This window comes from Mercenaria mercenaria, chromosome 5 (genome assembly GCF_021730395.1).
Source record: "Mercenaria mercenaria strain notata chromosome 5, MADL_Memer_1, whole genome shotgun sequence".
Classification (NCBI taxonomy): domain Eukaryota; kingdom Metazoa; phylum Mollusca; class Bivalvia; order Venerida; family Veneridae; genus Mercenaria; species Mercenaria mercenaria.
Genome location: NC_069365.1, coordinates 19,839,112 through 19,858,012, shown reverse-complemented (window position 1 = coordinate 19,858,012; position 18,901 = coordinate 19,839,112). Strand labels below are relative to the sequence as shown.

At 33.9% G+C, this 18,901-nt stretch overlaps 3 non-coding genes across 3 annotated transcripts; all 3 read left to right on the top strand.

Annotated features, from left to right (window-relative positions):
* Nucleotides 1–1,294: 1,294 nt before the first annotated feature.
* Nucleotides 1,295–1,367, top strand: Trnat-agu (transfer RNA threonine (anticodon AGU)). Its single transcript has one exon. It is a non-coding gene; the product is annotated as a tRNA-Thr (tRNA).
* A 4,012-nt stretch (nucleotides 1,368–5,379) lies between these two features.
* Nucleotides 5,380–5,452, top strand: Trnat-agu (transfer RNA threonine (anticodon AGU)). The gene has a single exon. It is a non-coding gene; the product is annotated as a tRNA-Thr (tRNA).
* Nucleotides 5,453–6,927: 1,475 nt separating this feature from the next.
* On the top strand, nucleotides 6,928–7,000 carry Trnat-agu (transfer RNA threonine (anticodon AGU)). The gene has a single exon. It is a non-coding gene; the product is annotated as a tRNA-Thr (tRNA).
* Nucleotides 7,001–18,901: the final 11,901 nt, after the last annotated feature.

Genomic DNA, 18,901 nt, shown 5'->3' with positions numbered 1-18,901 from the left:
TTGCAGTCAGTAAACGGATAAATTATCGGAAGAAGAAGCTCTTACTGGTTTGTTTAGTTACTATTGATATTAAAAATGATTTTAATTCTGATTTTTCGAGAAATAAACAAATCGGCGAAACATTAAATTGTACTTTCTTGTAGTTTTTGAAATCGAAAGTATATCGTCTATGTTTGGCGAAACGAAACAACTTTTTTATGAAAAGATTTAAATAAGAGGTAATTTAACCGTAAACTTCAATGTCAGATACTGCCAATTGCTGCTAAATGTCTTCGTATCATCACAATTTGTAAAATATATTGTTCAAACTGGAGAAAAGTGTAATCGTATCCGGATATAATATTTTGGGTAAATATCGAGCTGTGTTATGAAATTTTAAGAAAAAAACTACAAACAAACTGAAACTGGTAGACTATACTGTCAGTACATCAATCATTAGCCGACTCAGGCCATTCAGGCCTTTGATTTTTTTTCTCCACTTTCCCCAAAATCCCCAACCCTTTACCATTTTTTGTAATTTGCATATACTTAAAATGTACTTGGTATTGGATTTTACCTATATAGTTCCACTGTGGTGGCCTTCTTTCCAATACATGGCCCTCTGGCTTTGTGCCTACGAGAAATCTTCCATTACCTTATAATTTTAAATTACTGTTAGAATTATAAACTTGTCCATTCCATTATAATTAAATAACTAGTATTTATATTGTTAATCAAAACAAAAAGAAATTTAAGAACGAAATTTTTTCTTTATAATTTTGATATCTTTTATTGTTTTTGTCTTTTAACTTCATCCTAATTGTTGTTTTCGGAGTATTTAAGATGGACCCAAGATTGGTTATATCTAGGTGCGACATCAGGACATAATTTCCAAGCTCAGTAAAGTACGTCTTGTATCCGTTCGTAGTAGCCATGCCCTATGGGGAGATATTTTGATAAATTTGTATTACTTTTACTCTCAAAAAGCGACTTATTCATATAGTATATATATATTATCTGATCTTGTAGTTAAATAGCTTGGTGCTTAGACCGCCTGTTCGTTAATATGTGGTAAATATGTTGGATCATCTCTAGAGATTTTTTTTTTATTCAATATCGTTTTAGCTGTTTGTTATGAACCAATATCACTACTACATACTGTTTTACAGAGACAGAAGACATAACTGTTTAAAGTTATATTGATTATCTAGTATCTGGACAATACATTATCGTATATATCATATAGGCCAGATGTTACCACCGTCCGATATATAATAACTATTTAAGTTATGAACAAAGGCACGATGTACTATATGGCTCCATAGCTCAGTGGTTAGAGCGCCTGTCTAGTAAACAGGAGGTCGAGGGTTCGATCCCCTCTGGAGCCTTCTTGTAGTATCTTTTTTGTGTTAGCTAATCATTTTGTGTTGATTTAGAAAGAAAATATTGATAATTTAAGCTCAAATAATTATAGATAAAACACAATAATTTGACTTTATTCCGTATGATATATTTCACTGAAGCCATGTGTATGATGCACTTTAACAATCACTGCGATGCAATATTTTTATGTTTTCCTAAAACTTATTGCGAAAATTGCGTTGATATGCTTTTCGAGTTTACAAGTTGAATTGTATTTGTCTGTATTACCTTTCAATTAATTTGTATTGAGTCAGACAAAAAGTAATTCAAAGAAAAGTTCTTTTAGTTAATCATCATTAAACTAAGATAAATATGATTCTTACACATGGGTAATTTAATTTGTAAATTTAATCTAAAGCGCATGGATATGATTAGCTTGCCGCCGAAAGAGCATAATGTAGTAGGATAATGGGCAGTCTTTGCCTTAACCAATTTTACATCTTCCCGTGAAGAAGATAACATCTTTCACAGTGCGAACACAATATTAAAGAGATCTGATTTTGATTTTTTTCCGAGAAAAAAAGCGAGGTAATTGTTGGTTTCTTTTAGGACACTACAGTTTCAGATAAAACTGGGGTTCAAATGACTGATCTGATCTAATGAAACATCTTCAGTATTTATTGTATATGACTGGCTTTAACGTCTGGATGTTTCTTGCATCATGAGGCAATGCACCACAAGGTAGTAAGACAGGTCTATCAACATTTTACTTTTCACAGAAAGGTAAGCTGAATTTAGATGAATGGATGACTGTCTCCGGTCTATCTGAATTAATGCATATTAGGGTAGTATTTCAACCCAAGTCGTACCAACACATTTCTTAATTATGCATCAAACAACTTATGCGAAATAAGTCATCATAAGTAATCCATTAGTATGAAATAGATATACATTTACCAATTTTATCCAAAACTTCAACAGTGGAAACAATTCGTAACAACTCTATCAGCCTTAGTTGATGTTATGTATTATAAACACTTCAAGACGATTTTTTTCAAGTTTGTTTGTGCAAGATTCTTTTTCATGAATCATACCTCTTTTTCGTTTCATTTTAAGAGATATATGTCTGCTAGAACGATTCTGCAGATCTGCTTTTCATTAAATTATGACTGAAGATAATTTGAGCCGTGCCATGAGAAAACCAACATAGTGGGTATGCGACCAGCATGGATCCAGACCAGCCTGCGCATCTGCGCAGTCTGGTCAGGCTCCATGCTGTTCGCTTTTAAAGCCTATTGGAATTGGAGAAACTATTAGCGAACAGCATGGATCCTGACCAGACTGCGCGGATGCGCAGGCTGGTCTGGATCCATGCTGGTCGCATACCCACTATGTTGGTTTTCCCATGGCACGGCTCATTTAGACTTAATTTCCTGGAATTTTCTGGAAAATATGTCATATATTTGCACAGGTAATAGTTGTTTATAATAGAAAGAAAACTTCATGTTTAGTTTAATTAGTAGTAATCATACAGATCACATATTGTAAAGGTAATAAAGTTTAGCACTTGACGTATGGGTACGTGTAAGGTTTTCTTCCGTATGAAGTGTCAAAACAGACGGAACAACAGCCTGATAAATTATTACAGCACTCGCGATATAATGGTAAAAACTTTTGAAGATTTAAGTATCAAAACTCAGAGATGAAATTTGATCAGAACATGTGAGAAACAGTTCTTGAAATATGTTTTCCTTGATCTTGCAAAATTGCGAGTTTCGATACTCTATCGTTTAATTTTAAAGTAAACACAACCAAAGCAAACAGAACGTAAACAAGAAAGCCATATTTAAAAAAAAAAACTCAGTCATTTATACAGCACTCAGCTATCAATATTTGGTTTATTTTAAATTAATTCAAGCACACGATCGATTTATATCGATTTACAACGGAAGGAGACGCCATATTGATGGATTAATACCAAATGCAATGCTACGTGTATTGTGTGTACTGTTTTGCATAATAAACAAGCAAATTCGATGAATTGGTATCCCCCGCCGAAAGGGTTTGTGGTGAGGAATGGCAAAAAAATATATCCGGCAAAAAGTTAAGGATGTTACTAAGAAGCAAATATTTCATTAGTCAAAATCAGTTTAACAGAAAATGAATGTTTTAAGTGTACATAATAAATGTATGTTATGTTAATCCTTGAAGTGTAACTAGAATGAAATATTGTCTTCCTGTAGTTTGGCATCAAGTATTCGAATGTACATCTGAACAGATGTCTTTAAGAGAGCACAATCAAGTAAGATATCTTGAACATGGCTGGTGGCGGTTTTGGCGGGGGCGGGGGAGATCGGGTGAGGGTACAAAACTTCACATGTTGATTAGAAATATTGATGGGAAATAAAAAATGAAAGAAAAAAATGTTGGGGTTGGGGGGGGGGGGGGGGGGTTGCCTGATCGGGGTGGTGGGCATGACTGGCTGGAGTAGTGAGGTGGGGGAACGGTACAACTTTGCATGTTGATAAATATTCATGGAAGGTTTGAAATAAATTTAAAAGAGGGAGTGAAATTTGTAGGGTGTGTGTGTGTGTGTGGGGGGGGGGGGGGGGGGGGTGACCAAGGCAAGGGGGTGCCCAGGTGTGGGTACACAACTTCACATGTTTATAATAAATGTTCATGGAAAAGAATGAAAGAACTTTAATGAAATTCTACCAATATGGCTCCGGACGTGGAATTTTCATTAATGCAAGGGCAATAAATCGAAGGAAAATTTACCAATTAAAAAAAATGACGGGCATCATCGAAGTATGTTGGTTCATATTTATTTCAAGTTTCATGAAATTCTACCAGCTTGTTACTGAGAAATAGCTGCAGACGTGGATTTTTCATTAAATCAAGGGCTATAACTCTAAGGGAAATTGACCAGTCCAAAAAAAAAAACCCAACAACTTGACAGGCATCATCGCAGTTTGTTGGTTCATGTTTATTTCAAGTTTTATGAAATTCTACCTGCTAGTAACTGAGAAATGAATGCGGACGAACGGACGGACAACGCCAGTTCAATACCCAGCTGCCGATTTCATCGGCGGGGGATAATAAAAATAATAATAAGTTTCTATAGATATGAACGTTACTGTTGTACCAACAATAGACTGGTAAATATCTGGCGTTTGTTTTCTACTTACTATTGCACATGAATAAAATGTTATTTAACAACCAACACATTTTCATTGTTCGCTGCAGTGTTTTCAGACAGATTTGGGCTGACTACACCGCCTTAAGGACAGGGACTGGTTTGCATATGTAAAACTCTTGCATCGGACTACTATGATTGCCATGCGTCTCCTCGGAAATATCGTACGTGCATGTGAGGAACATCTGTCTCCGACGCATATTCCAGAAGAACTGCGGAAACCAAAGTACTTGTTAAAACTCAGTTCTGTTAAAGTGTCGACGTACCGATCATTATGGATATTACTGAAAATTATAAAAAAATATTAAAAAATAAGTGTTAAGATTTTTCATGTTTTTCTATTTGCTTGCTCTGTGTGTATGTGCATGCGTGCGTGTGTTTGCTTTGTCTCGTGCATGTCCGTGTTCAGGATGCTGTGATTTTCGGTGTAAGGAATGTTTGGTACTTCCTACTGAATATTCATCCTTGTTTGTTTTCACATTCAAGAAACGACTTACTCATTATAACATATATAATTATTATGGTCATTACATGTCTGATGTTGAAGATAAATTGCTCCATAGCTCGGTGCTTAGACCACCTGTTTCGTTAATATATGGTTAATATGCTAGAATATATCTAAAGCCTTTTATTCTATTTCGTTTTGTTTTTGTGAAAAAACAGTATCACTACTACATACTGTTTTTACAGAAACAGAAGAAATAATTGTTCAAAGTTTTAATTAAATAACTAATATCTGGACGACAAATTATCACATTTCTTCAAAGGCAAGATGTTACCGACATCCGATATATCATAATGATTTAAGTTATGAACAAAGTATATGAGCCGATGTGCTATATGGCTCCATAGCTCAGTGGTTAGAGCGCCTGTCTAGTAAACAGGAGGTCGAGGGTTCGATCCCCTCTGGAGCCTTTTTTGTAGTATTTTATTTTTTTGTTAGCTGATACTTTTGTGTTGATTTACAAAGGAAATATTGATAATTTAAGCTCAAGTTATTATAGATAAAACAGAGTAATTTTATTTTTTTCGTATGATATATATACCAATGAAGCCATGAATGCACGTGTACAGTTCAGTTTCGTAAACATAATGTTTGTAAACATAAAAAATTGCGTTTTGTGACCTTAACTCAGGGTCATATTTTAGTGTGTCTTGTATAAGAAAAACGTGAGCTCAAGCAAAAACAAAACATAATCAAAAAGTAGAAAGGTAATTTTGTAAGTAGAGAATTTTTGGGTTGAAAACGTGTAAACACGTACGACTCTGTCTTCTGCAAAGGCATTGAGTACATACGTTTTTGGTTCTAAAGGTTTGCTTTTTATTTATTTATACACGAGCATTTTTGTGTTTTACATGCCATGCTTTTTTGTTTCCATTATGTGTGTTAGATCTGTGGAGTTTCCACTTTTTCTATTTTAGAGATTCACCTGGAGGGGATAACTTTTATTTACACTGTCCCGTGTCTTTGGAACATGGTGGGGGTAAGAGTGGGGTTGGGTGCGCACCGTGGGCCGGTTTGGGCTCCCCGGTGGTGTTTTTGCCACTGACCGTTCCAAGGCGGTGCCCCATGTGTTCCTTTGTTTGTTCGTTTTGTCCTTATGTGTTGGCTTTGTGTGTGTGCGCGTGTATGTGTATGTGTGTGTGTGTGTGCTTGTGGTGTACGCATCTGCGTGCTGTGAGTTTCATTTTGGGGAGGCTGCGTGTTTGGTACGTGGCATTCCCTGTTTGATATTTGTCTTTGTTTTTTAGTAATCAAACTGTATGATAAGATATTTTATCTTTTAAAACAAACAATATTGTAATAGTACAATATGAAATTGTATAGGTAAGACCATTTTAACTCAGATGAACTTGGTCATTATTTTGATATCGGCCGAAATTATCAACACAATCAAATTATCAAATATTTACTTTACAACAAAATGAGAACCTCTGTGTATTGTATATCCTTGTATATCCTGTTTTGCAGTTTTTGTTTTGTCTTCTTTTGTTTTCGGATATAAAATTGGTTATATCAATGTTAGTCATTGAATAAGATAAAAACATCTTTTATTACCCTAAACTGTATTAATTGTACATTCAAGAAGCGACGTATTTAGTAAGCATATATTCTGATCAATGCATCACTAATCCGGTAGTAAAATGGCTCCAGTAGTAAGAGCGTCAGTGCAGAGAGTTCGATTCCCTCTCTGAGCCTGTTATCTCATCTCATTTTAGGATATTTGCTTAGAAAGCATTAGTAATATTAAGACTTTGCAGAGAAAGAATAAATAATTATTCAACTCTCTTTAGATTAGTATTCGGATATAAATCTGTCAAGCTGTTAACGCAGTCGATATTATAATTATTTTAGTTATGAACAAAGTATAAGACGCTATATGCTATACGGCTCGATAGCTCAGTGGATAGAGCGCCTGTCTAGTAAACAGGAGGTCGAGAGTTCGATCCTCTCTGGAGCCTTTAATATATGTTTTATTGTTTGTTATAGCGACACATTGCGTAACGAAGCTGATTTTTCTGTAATATTGACGGAAGCATAAATTATGCGGAGTGTCTCTGCGGTATGAAATGCTGATGTCTCTGCGATTTGAAATACTGAGACAATGTGACTGGTGCACAGTGTCTACAGGTATGCTTTCAGAGTTCTGCAGAATGTTATTCAGCTGACTTATCTAAACTAATTAATTGAATTGCATCATTTATTCCAGTGTCAGTGCGATGATGATATACATTTATATGATTTATATTTTACTAGGCCATAAACATAGAATTGCGATATCGTGTTTACAAACTGAAAGATATATTTATACCTTTCATCTGATGTTTCAATAAAGATGTCCGAGATATTTAACGAAAATTTCATTTAGGAAATAAATAAGATAAGAAATGTATTTGCACTGATGTGAAATTCAGTTTGAAAATTTAATCAAACACACGTTGCTATAATCGGTTTGATGTACTTAAGGCAACATTTGTTTTAAATCTTAATATATACATGAAGTAATGATATGTACCAAAGTGAATTTAGAATGAGAGGATTTAAGTCTTCTCCTGACCAAAATTGCTTTGAACTCAGTAAGTTCAAAATCTACAGACCTATTAGAATATCTAGCTCCGTTAATTTGTTTAAGGGAATTTGTTGCAATGTCTCAAAACTAAATAATAAGACCTATTAGATCATTTTAAGAGCACAGGATTCAACAACACATTATGGAATGTTGAGTTTGAAGGAGTCTGTCCGTGTGCAATATCCCTCATACACTACAGAAACCGCCCAAGCTGAAGTCTGTCATATTTATAGAACGAAGTTATTATCGGTTATAATAACTTTATTGTTTTTGTGACAATGTGGCCTATCACACTGACACAACTATGAATGTTGATCTCTTCTTCTGGATTGTCAATTTTAGAATAATAATCCATAAACACAAAAGAAAACTAACATTTTATCGTATATCTCGGCAGTATCTCTCACTGCCTTCCTCAGCGATCGCGTACTAATTTGCATTACGTGACGAGTTACCTCCGGTTTACAGCTTTCTCCTTCGGTCACGTGACCTTCCATCGTCACGTGATGCAAATTAGTATGCCATCGCTGAGGAAGGCAGTGAGAGATACTGCCGAAATATACGATAAATATACGATTTTTCTGTGTTTATGGATTATTATTCTAATATCGCAATGACAATTGATATGTGCTTAAATGTTAGAAATGCTAGAGACAAGAACTTACAATTTAGAAATTGTGATGCAACAACTTGATTATTTGAAAACAAAAGCCATAAGGTATATTACACAATCATCGAAAATTGTTATTGCTGATATTTCTTAAACAGTAAAACAATCATACAAATATTAAAATGTAGGCTTTTTGTCTATCAGCTGTGTCTTCTAAATTCGAAGGCATAATATATTCCAGATAAGCAGTCCAAATTGTCCCGAAACATCAACTTCTGTACAAACTGATACAGAGTTTTGCATCTTGAAGAAAAAATTACTATTAAAGACTTTTTGCTGAACCTCTCGTATGTAAAAAATACTTACATAGCTGTTCACGTAAACACAGAGTTAATTATGGAGAACGTCAAATAATGTTTATTTTTTCAAAGCAAACTACTTACATCTGAACGTTACACCTGACATACCCCAGATGCCATCTATGTCCGACCTATAATGACTTATTTCACAAAAAATAAGCAATGATAAGATTTATTGTAATTTATTGCTAAATCTAGTAGCTTTTTGAATAAGCATAACTTTTTGTTATTTTTATTTAGACTTTCCTTAATTGCCTCACTGAGTTGACATTTTTATTACCTTTATAAATAAGTTGAGTGGCAAATATCACATGAAAGTTACTGGCGGCTGTAAAATGTATCCCCGTACTTGCATTCAGTGTTGTTATATTTTCTGGTTCTTTGGGATCATGGAGTCTATTCAATTGATATGTAACAGAGTTCCGCTTAAGCCGGTTCTAGGGGCGTAAGAGGTGTTGCACATTTTATTACCTCTCATGATGATCAAACCGAGTCTACTTGTAATCTTTTTTGCTTTTTTGGTTGCATTCTATGCTTCCAAGGGATCTTTTTACAGATTTTATGAAATGTCAAAAGGAAATGATAAATACGTTGTGGTTTCATTCATATCTCAATTTGTTTAAGACTGAACGTAATCTACGGAGATAAAGTTGTCAGATATATTATTCTATTATTTACTACGTTAAACGCAATGAAATAGAGGAAAGTGGAAACTTCACAGGTCGCTCAACACAACAAAAACGAAAATGTTGCAGGCTCGGTTTGATTGAGCCTGTTCATGGACGGTAGTGGAAATGCATGCTACCGTCCACGCCCTCTAGCCCCGGGTTGAGCAGAACTCAATATTTACACATGCTAAAAGTACAAAAAGCAATTCAAACCAAACATGCAGATAGCATATAGTTAAGTACAAATCAGGGAACACGCTATAAACAAACACATGTGTCTACACACTTGAAAGGAAAACAAGAGGGCCATGATGGCCCTATATCGCTCACCTGAGTTTAATTGCTTTCTTGAAAAAAATTCTTTGCTAAAGCTAAACAAATAACCCCATGGGGTGGGGTCAATTTGACCCCGGAGGTAATGATTTGAACAAATTTTGTAGAAGTCTACTAGGCAATGCTACATGTCAAATATCTAAGATCTAAGCCTTCTGGTTTATTTTTAGAAATTTTTTGAAGATTTTCCTATGTAAAATCAAGTGAGCCCTGGGGTGGGGTCAATTTTAACCCCGGGGGTCATGATTTGAACAAATTTTGTAGAGATCCACTAGGCAATGCTACATATGAAATATCTAAGCTCTAGGCCTTCTGGTTTATTTTGGAGATTTTTCTATGTACAATCAAGTAATCCCATGGGGCGGGGTCAATTTGACCCCGGGGGTCATGATTTGAATAAATTTTGTTGAAGTCTACTAGGCAATGCTACAAGTCAAATATCTAAGACCTAGGCCTTCTGGTTTATTTTTAGAAATTTTTTGAAGATTTTCCTATGTAAAATCAAGTGACCCCTGGGGTGGGGTCAATTTTGACCCGCGGGTCATGATTTGAACAAATTTTGTAGAGGTCCACTAGGCAATGCTACATGTCAAATATCTAAGCTCTAAGCCTTCTGGTTTATTTTTAGAAATTTTTTGAAGATTTTCCTATGTAAAATCAAGTGACCCCTGGGGCGAGGTCAATTTTGACCCCGGGGTCATGATTTGAACAATTTTAGTAGAGGTCCACTAGGCAATGTTACAAGTCAAATATCTAAGCTCTAGGGCTTCTGGTTTTTGAGAAGAAGATTTTTTAAGATTTTCCTATGTAAAATCAAGTGACCCCCGGGGCGGGGTCAATTTTGACCCTGGGGTCATGATTTGAACAAACTTGGTAGAGGTCCACTAGGCAATGCTTCACACCAAATATCTAAGCTCTAGGGCTTCTGGTTTTTGAGAAGAAGATTTTTAAAGTTTTTACTTTTGGTTGCCATGGCAACCTGAATTCTGTATGGAATTCAATTGTTTGAACAATTTTTAAAGAAGACCATCCAAGGAACGACCCTGTGAAGTTTCATCAAAATTGGCCTGTTGGTTTAGGAGGAGATGTTGTTTAAAGGAAAGTGTGGACGGACGGACGGACGAACGGACGGACGCCGGACGGACGGACGCCGGACGGTGAGTGATCACAATACCTCACCCTGAGCACTTTGTGCTCAGGTGAGCTAACAAGAAGATAAGACATACTTTGGTCAACAGCAATCATAACCATTATGAAGGAACACATATGTGTTGACACAATTTAAACCAAACAGGCAGAGATCACATAGTTAAGTCTAGGCTATAATCTAACAAACATATAAACAAACTTTAAACCCCCAAAAATAAAACAGATAGGAATATTAAACACACTGTAAGTCAAACGTAGTGAACACACTATAAACTAACAAATGTGCTGACAATCTTTATACCAAACAAGGAGATAGCACACATAGTTAAGACCACAGCAGTGAATACACTAAAAATTAACAAATGCGCTGACACAATTTATACCGAACAATAAGATAGCACATAATTAAGTCTACAGCAGTGCTTACACTATAACTTAAAAAAGGTGTTGACACAATTTATACCGAGCAATGAGATAGCACACAGTTATGTCCACAGTAGTGAATACACTATAAACTAACACACGTGTCACCACAATTTATATACAAAACAAGAAGATAGCACTTAGTTGAGAAAATTCAAATGACTTTTCCATGACTAAACCATACTTTTCTCTGACCAATACCACCATATTTTTTTTAGTCTCCTCCTCCTTTACAGCCATCCAAACCATCTTCATATATATATTTATATACACAATTTATATACAAAACAAGAAGAAAGCACATAGTTAAGTCCGCAACAGTGAATATACTCAAAACTAAAAGAAGTGCTTTTGTGACTCTACATCAAATACTTTTGGAGCTAGGCGCGACACAACATTCTCGGAAGGACGGACGGGTCAAAATACATCCAACATTCCTACAAGCTTAACACAAGCAGTATGTGCTAAGGTATTACTAAGTAAGACATGTTACTATGCATACCACAGTCAAAAGAAAACAATAGATTAGACAAACCATGTTCCTGTGTTTGTGGATTTCAATAAGTCTTGCATTTAATGGCAATGTGTGACCATGACGGTTATGAAGTATTCAAAGTTTCAAAATCAAACAGTTTAAACAAAATATGGAATGGTATGAAAAATTTAACTGATTTCCAACTACAAAAATGGTCATAATTCAGCCAAAATAGTTGTCAGAATTATGTACTCTTGCCTACAGATGGAAATCATGATGATAAACAAGTGTCCAAAGTTTAAAAACCATATGTCAAATAATTCTGACAAAACGTGGACTTGTATGTAAACAGAACCAATTTCAAAGTCCAAAAAGGGCAATCATTCAGCCAAAATCCTTGATGGAGTTATGTACTCTTGCCTATAACTGGACATGGTTATAGAAAACAAGTGTTGAAAGTTTCAAAGCTTTATGTCAAAAGGCTTCGTCAAAATATGGACTGGTACGAAAAACTTGACCAAGATTTCCAAGTCAAAAGGGGCCATAATTCTGCCGAAATCCTTGATGGAGTTATGCACTCTTGCCCATAAGTAGTCATGGTGATGGTAAACAAGTGATGAAAATTTGTTTCAAAGCTTTATCTCAAAAGACTTTGTCAAAATATGAACTGGTATGAAAAACTTAACCAAGACTTTCAAGTCAAAAGGGGCCATAATTCAGCCAAAATCCTTGATTTAGTTAATTACTCTTGCATATAACTTGACATGGTGATGGAAAACAAGTGATGAAAGTTTGTTTCAAAGCTTTATCTCAAAAGACTTTGTCAAAATATGAACTGGTATGAAAAACTTAACCAAGACTTCCAAGTCAAAATGGGCCATAATTCAGCCAAAATCCTTGATGCAGTTATGTGCTCTTGCCTATAACTGGACATGGACATGGTGATGGTAAACAAGTGCTTAAAGTTTCAAAGGTGTACCTCAAAAGACTTTGTCAAAATGTGGACTGGTACGAAAAACCCGACGCCATGGTGAGTAGGATAGCTCTACTTATTCTTCGAATAGTCAATCTAAATAAACTGAACACACATACTAAGAAGCAGAACTATTGTAAAACTGTAATACAAGTCTCTTCTAGTTTACAATCATTCGTGAATATGAAAAAAATTAACTTTACTTCTTTTTGGAACTGTCAACACTTATGAGAAGTAGCCTTATAATTGAATAATAAAACCCGGTAACTGCAAACTTAAATTTGGTCATCATCAATTCCTTTTTTTTAACTTCTTTTTTAGGATGCATAAAAACAATTTTCGTACGTCTACCCCTTGAATCTTCAGTCCAAGTAGAGTGCAAACTTTCAACAAGGACTGTTTCTGGCCCTGTCTGCCCTTCTTTTTCTGGGTTGCCTTATGTTTTGGTTGTTTATTAGGTGGAAGTTTCTGTCTCTTCTGCAATTTTGGCATACTAACAGCAACACTTAAATAGGCATTATTGTCTGCAATTAGTGATTCTAAAGCTCTATTTAAGGTAGTGACACGACTAAAAAGATTACTATTTTCCATTTGTTTCTTTAAAAATTCTGAAACCTATAAATCTCCCTTTTGTGACTTCTTTGTTTCAAATTTTGTTCTTCCGTATAAATTTCAGTTTCCATTAATTCAGAATCTTCAGGAGTTCCTGCAAAAGGCATACCAGAACAAACAGCTGAATGAATATGCTTGCAGCATGGATTCGTATCTCTGCAATTACAAGTATATAAATGGGGACATAGTTTCTGACAGGGTTTAACATTACAACTTATATAACATGGAGAGATTGAGCAGGATTTTTCCAACAAAATTACTCGATAAGTATGTCATTTTCAGAAGATTCTACTATATAAGTTTCTTCATTTATTGCACACACATTATCATCACTTATAAGCAGACTGTTTTTATGTCGTCCAGATTTGTCTATCAAGTCAGAGGTCTGTTTCATTCTAGATAATCTTAGCTGTTCAATGTAACAATTATCTTCATATTTCAACAAAACATCTATTAATTCATCTAATCTGTGATTTTGTTTACCATCAAAGTATATATGTTTGAGAGTCCTATGGAAATTTCCAAATGGTTATTTGTTGTTATTTTGTTTCTCAGTCCTAACTTCCTGTAATGAAGAGCCCATTTTTCTTTCCTTGGTAAATAAGTATTTACAAAATATTGGTAAAAGGCTGTATATTGATCTTTATATAAATATTTAAAATCATTAAGTATCAACTGAAATTCCAACTCTGTTTTGGAATAAATCAATTTCCTTAAATGACACAGCAGTGTTGCACTAGTTTCTTTTCCATACATGCTCTTCAATTTACGACCCCATGCAGTTATAATGTGATATATATATATAGATAATGTTTTACATCATTTTCAAATGTGCTTCTGGCAGCATTAAATCCAATCAATTTTTGTGTTTTGGACATTTTTGTTTTACTGTTTGAAGGAAAACGGTATTGGCAATTTCATCATCTCTATTTGTAATACAAAAAGATACTGGAATTCCTTTATACTGGTCATTTACAACAAGAAGTGTATTTCAATAAAATCTATACTGATTAGTACCTTAAGTTGCATCCAGACAAATAACTGTGGGTGCAAATTTCTTGTAGCAGTCAACTTGTTCTTTTGTCATAAGAATAAGCATAAAATCATTTTTTGATAAAGAAATGCCAGGAACAGAAATAAATTGTTGTTTAAACAGTAGTACTGGATCATATGATAACTCCTGTAGTTTTTTAACCTTTAAAGCAACTGATACTGCATCATTCTCATGTTTATCACTAGAAAGATTTAAATACCTTCTCTTAATATTGCGTACATCTTTTCTAGTTATTAACTGGCATTGTTTCAAACTGTTTGAATCTCTATTATCTAAATTACAGGCATCATCCTTCAAGTTTTCTAGAATTTTAGAAACAGGCACCCCAAGAGAAAGTTGAGTCATTATAAGAATTTTAACATTATCAGAAATTTGGAGATATCTCGACTCTTTACCAAGAGTATGTGAATGAGACTGTATATATTTTACATTCACCTGATCTACAGATTTTGTAACAAACATTCGAGCAGGGCAGATAGAATTAATTTTACAAGAGCCTTTTCGTCTTTTTGCACGTTTTCTGTCTTTTGTTTCTCTTACAAATCCATTTCTATTTCATACATACTGCAAGGATATAATTCCTTTTAAAAATTTAGACTTCGTACACTGGGAAAACTGAACACTGTTCTTTGACTCTTCAGATAGTTTCCATGACATAAATTCTTCATCAGATTTAAATTCTAAGTTATCAATTTTGATGTGATACTTATGGCATTTTTCAATATGATTTATCATATCTATAACTTTAAAAAAACTTTAGATTACAAGATGGATGTAAACAAGATATATAACTAAGGCTCTTTTTTCTGGTTTGTGTTTCCTCAAGCAATGTCTTAATGTCTTCTGTAATTAAAGGGGGTACTAAATTGGATAGAGCAAATATCACAGAAGATTTTGGAAAGATTTTGCTTTACAACTTTCGAATCATTTTTCTTCACAGAATGTAGGTGATCATGACATTTTACTTCAGAATCTGAATTTGCTGTTAAGACATCACCCCTTTCATAATTTTCTGTTATTATTTCTTCCTTTTCAAGATTAGTTATAGGAGTATTATTTGTGATGCCATCACGGTCAACTGCAAGGTCATAATGACCACCTGCATCTGATGAATAATTCAAGTTTATATATCTATTGAAGTTACTATTCTCATTAGACGGTATAGTTCTGACAGAAGAAATACCAGATGCACCCCCCTGAGTAATCAGAATGTTCCTCTTAAGTGCTTGGCTTAATGTCAAAACACATTCAAACCCAGCATACTGCTAATTTTGCGACAATAAATTCAAAGATCTTTCCATATACTGTTCTTGGGATTCACTGGGATTTTCTGGTGTAAAAAAACATTGCAGAGTCATTAGAATTATGTCTGATATGAGTAACTGCAAGTTGTCTGTAATAATCATAGTTTTCCTCCTTACCTTCAACAGCAAAACTAATTGACCTAAACAAACAGTTTCCATCACCAAAAATATGATATCGCCTTAAACCAAATTGCAGTAAATATTCATTCTGATTGAAGCGTTCATATGTTTCAATTTCAAGACCTCCATAACAGTTAGTATTCTGCAATGAAATAAATTGACCTTTGCAAAATTCTCAATTCACTAGGAATAAAACCCGAAAATAGGGTAATTAGAGGTATCAAGATTTATGAGAAATATGACTGCAAGGAATACTTTGAAAGCATCTAATACAAAACATTCATCTGTAAATGAATGTTTGGAAATCAATTGCATGAAATAATAAAAATAAGTTTGTTTCCAATGTTATGTAAGAATTATATTGTTACTGATAAGGGTGACAATACTGATCTTGACATATTGGCTGCGCCTTCATTAAAATATTAAATTGACTCCATATAGGGGATGATATAATTCAACATCACACGGGAAACAAACATTTATCCTCTGCATATTAAAAGAGAGTATATCTATAGAGCATAAATATCACCAATCTGTCAGAAGCAATGACGTAGAAAAGTGAATCTCAATGTCGCAGGCGGAATAAAAACACACCACATACTTTACATACATGGAAAGTTTTATGCACAAGCCTGCTGTGTATATGAATTAAACCTAATAAAACTTGTATACGCTATTTAGCACACCATTTTGCCAACAAATGTGTACTCATACATGTATATCTTACAGTTCATAACCATTACCTATCTGCTACTGTTACAAACATACCTGAACTAGTTCCTCTGGCTTTTGCATGTCTGATCTGTCTTGCTCGAAGGACTGTAGTAAAAGATTTCCAAAAATGTTCACAGCATGCAGGTTATTTGTTTCTTTTAGTGTACCACAGATATATCTTTCGTAAAGGAAATTGCAGATTCCATCTCTTCAATGGAATCTTACATTCGCAAGCGAGGGACTATTTGCTGAACTTAAAACAAACAGCAACAAGTCTACTCAATTTTTACAATCAGTTCATTTTTTGTAATCATAATGCATCCTATTTACCAGTTCATGACCCAATAACACCATACGCAGTTAAACAACAGTACAATGAAACAAGTTTTAAAAGCTGTAAAAGATGTATAAAAATGCGTCACTTTTGTTCTAGACATACAGTTTCAATTTAATGCAGTTGTTATTGTACCAGATGTAGCAGTCAAACTATCATATAAACACTATCATATAAACACAGCTATTTCATAATCTGATGTTGGATGTACATATGAAACATAAAGATCCTGTTATTTAATATTAACACTCTAAATCTTTAATATGCCAAGGTAAACTTTTCAAGCAGAAGATGCAATCTTAAAATTATATATTACCTCATTCTCCGGTTAAAAACAACACTGTTTTATCATTAATATGTATATTAAATTTCTTACTGTTGTACGATCCTCCACAATATCAGATTGCAGGTCACTATACGTGTGGTTGTTTACAACAAAGCCATCAGTCACCTAAATCATACAAATATGTTTTTAAGATAAATTATACAAGGCAATATGAGTTAAAAAGTTTATAATTTTAATTACATAAAAAGTATATAAATATTTCAGAATCTTATAAAAGTTTTATACATATGTGCTTTATAAATACATAATTAATCTTTATTCTTTTAGCACTTACTGTTGTACGATCCTCCACAATATCAGATTGCTGGTCACTATACGTGCGGTTATTTACAACAAAGCCATCAGTCACCTGAATTATAATTGCAAGAAAGTTTTTAAGATAAATTATACTAAGCAATGGTTTGTTCAGACAGTTTAAAATTTCAATTACGTAATATGGTATATATATCTGTTGGAATCATATAAAAGTGAGAATATATACTAAAAATATCCTGCATGTTAACTAATGAAAATCTGATAAATTTATTTGCAATACTTTAAGAGGACATATTCAAATATGTCTGTCAATTAGAAATCACATTTCAGTATTAACTTTTAAAAATATTGCAAACTCTTGATTACCCGGCTCCAGGACCACGTAACTTAATACTTACTTTATTTTTAAACATCAATTATAGTAAACAGTTTACTGGACATGTAACTTACAACTCCACTTTCTTCCAGAAACTGCATTGCTGAAATTTCTTCTACTTTAATATGCTGAAATATATGTTAATCGATCCTGAATATTAAAAATGTTTACAGATCCTTATCTGACTGCACAGGCTCAGCATTTAACATAAAAAGGTGTTTAATGGCCCTTTGCAGTTGATCACACACCAACTAAAAATATTTTGAAAAACTGAATTCCTTGTAATTGTACTACAAAATCAATACAGTGCTTTTTCATCATCCAAGTAATTCTCAACGCAAATCTACTGGGATACAATTTAACTGTAAGTCTTACATGGACATCCACAAAAAAAAAACAACAACACAATACGTTTAATCCATTAAACTTACACCAATATAATTAGTAGAAATCAAGCAATATCCACTGATTTCAGACAAAATAATTCATCAAATAGTTATGTCTTAGGATCAGTTTAACTCAGGACAACACAAGCTGCGAATGTGAAGTCTACCTGTTCAGCTAGGTTGGCAAGCATTGCTAAACTATATCGCATCACCACGTTACATTTGACCAATCAAAAACTGAGTTTCGTCAAGTAAAGGTATAGCTTAAGTTGCCTTATGGGCAAGAGTTCTACAATTTAGATCTGATAGTCCTGTATGTGACCTACATATATTGTGGATTAATATAAATTCATAAACAAAGAAAAAAACGTAGCTGTTAATTTGCAGTCTGTATGCTTGGTACTTCAGGAAAATTACACTGTGAAGGAAGACTTCGGCATAACAAGCTAACTCACATAATCATGTTCACCAAGAAAGCTGTGCACAAACTGAAAAAAGAAAACATTTCAATACATTAGGATAACCAAAGAAAGGAAATGATGTGAAAATGTCTGAATATTCATAAGCAATACGCTGTGTATACAATAAAACAAAAAGTATGTAAGACCTTTAAAAACTGATCCAAAATAGCATAAATATTCAATATATTCAATTTGCTTCTGAATTCAAGTAAGCAGTGTCCTATGCATAAACAATACAGTAACTTATAATGTAGTTACCAATAAACTATTACATTTTAGCTATAAATCTGCCAAATACGCTACCTGTCTATCATATAAATTCGAAATTTATCTAGGTTCAT